This window comes from Arachis ipaensis, chromosome B03 (genome assembly GCF_000816755.2).
Source record: "Arachis ipaensis cultivar K30076 chromosome B03, Araip1.1, whole genome shotgun sequence".
In the NCBI taxonomy this organism is placed as follows: Eukaryota; Viridiplantae; Streptophyta; class Magnoliopsida; order Fabales; family Fabaceae; genus Arachis; species Arachis ipaensis.
Genome location: NC_029787.2, coordinates 135,310,797 through 135,312,625, shown reverse-complemented (window position 1 = coordinate 135,312,625; position 1,829 = coordinate 135,310,797). Strand labels below are relative to the sequence as shown.

The window sequence follows — 1,829 nt, the reverse complement described above, 5'->3', positions numbered from 1 at the left end:
TTCAAAATTTTACTAATTAAAAATTTATATCCATCGTTAAATCTGTCAGTAATTAGCGACATAATAAAAAATTAATTGATAAATAATTACCAGCAAAATTTATACCGTTGAATTTATTCTGCCACTAAATTCAACGATAAACAGACTATCGCTAAAATTTTTTGATAAATCCATCAATAAATCTGATGGTATCTAACGACTTTCTTATAATAAAAAATCATTTTTAATTTAATTTATCAAATACAGATACTAAAATTTTTAAAAAATTATCTTTTAAAAACTTACTTTTATAAACTACTTTTAAAAAATAAAAATTTTACCAAACTAAACAATAATACTTCTCAATATATTGTATCCTAGCTTTGGCCTTTACACAATCCCTTATTATTAGCATGCACTGACTTGTAAAAAATTGGAAGCTTAATATAAAACATTAAGAAAAAGGTATGTCATGAATCAAGATGGTGCGAAAGTAAAGAAAGCTGAACGCTGATGTTTTAATTAAACATATAGCAGGAAATTAAACTAGGAACTATCACTAAAATATACATAACTACATAAGGGCACATACATAGAACAGTAAAGCCAACTAGGTATATAGTTAGGCAACCATTATTTATGTTTTTTTTGGGAGAATTATACATAATAAATTGCATTGCAATGCAAGGTTGTACATCATATATATGATCTAGCAACCATGCATGCAAGTTTTAATTAATTTACTGGGATTAAACTGGTAAAACAAGATTATTATTCTTATATTCCAAACTACTAAGTGGCATATATGGTGATGATGCTCTTTATCAAATTGTCAGGTCCTATCCAACAATTTGTCCTTGTAGCCCTGTATGCAAAAATATTCAAGTAACTGCTTAATTACTTGCAATAACCCTTAGCTTCCAACTAAGATAATTTGGTGCAATGCTCTTTCTAAAAGATTTAAAACAAATTAAATTAAGAAGAGTGTTACGGGCCAGCAACTTTTGGTATTTGTAGCTATCAAATAGCCATCAATGATAATTTTAATGGTATAAGATTGGTGTGAGATTTCATCCAATGACTCACTTTTCTCTGCTGGTTACATGCTTGCCAGAATTTGAAAAAGTTGCTGGCCCCTAGACTTTTTCTTAAAAAATTAATTGAAAATGACTGTAAAAATATTGGCTGCATCATGTACACTTAAACTCAATCTTTTCATATTTAGAGAAAATGACAAATTTTCTATGATAAAAACTGAAATTAATTTCTCCTCGAAAAATTCTCCTTCAAAACAATCATCTTGGTTGGTCTAGCTAATAATCAAAGTCATCCTAATATGACATTGGCCATTATTTACTATTTTTGCATAAATAAACCGAGATCCATAACTTGTTCACAACAGTATAATTCTAAAGGATTAATATATACACGCCTTTAAATTAAACAACACAAAACACTTAAAGAAAGGGCTATTAATACATAAAAATCTGATATATATCAGCAAGAATAGATTGTAATTCAATAGACAGATTTAGGTGACCAAGAAAAACTTGGGCCAAAGTATTTGTGTATTTGAGGTGAGTTAGATTTTATGATTATATTGGAATTAAACTATTGTTAAAGACAATCATTCACGTGCTTTATCTTATTAACTTAAATATTTTTTATTAAGTAACTTCATGATATGAAAATCCTAAGATTTTATATCTTTAGCATTATAGATGAAGTTTGCTCGTCTCAATTCACTATAGCCAAAATTCATAATAACATGTTATAGGGCTTGTTTGATGGGATTCTAAAAAAATATTTTTTTGAGTTATTTTGTTGGTTTAATTACTGTATTTTTATAG

General features: G+C 27.4%; 1 protein-coding gene across 1 annotated transcript in view; it reads right to left on the bottom strand.

Moving 5' to 3' along the window:
* Positions 473-1,829, bottom strand: part of LOC107634833 (protein LIGHT-DEPENDENT SHORT HYPOCOTYLS 10-like) — a 3,672-nt gene continuing 2,315 nt past the window's right edge. Inside the window, exon 2 of the mRNA XM_016338249.2 lies at positions 473-844. The gene's annotated coding sequence lies outside the window, so the exon portion shown is untranslated. The remainder of the gene's footprint in view (positions 845-1,829) is intronic.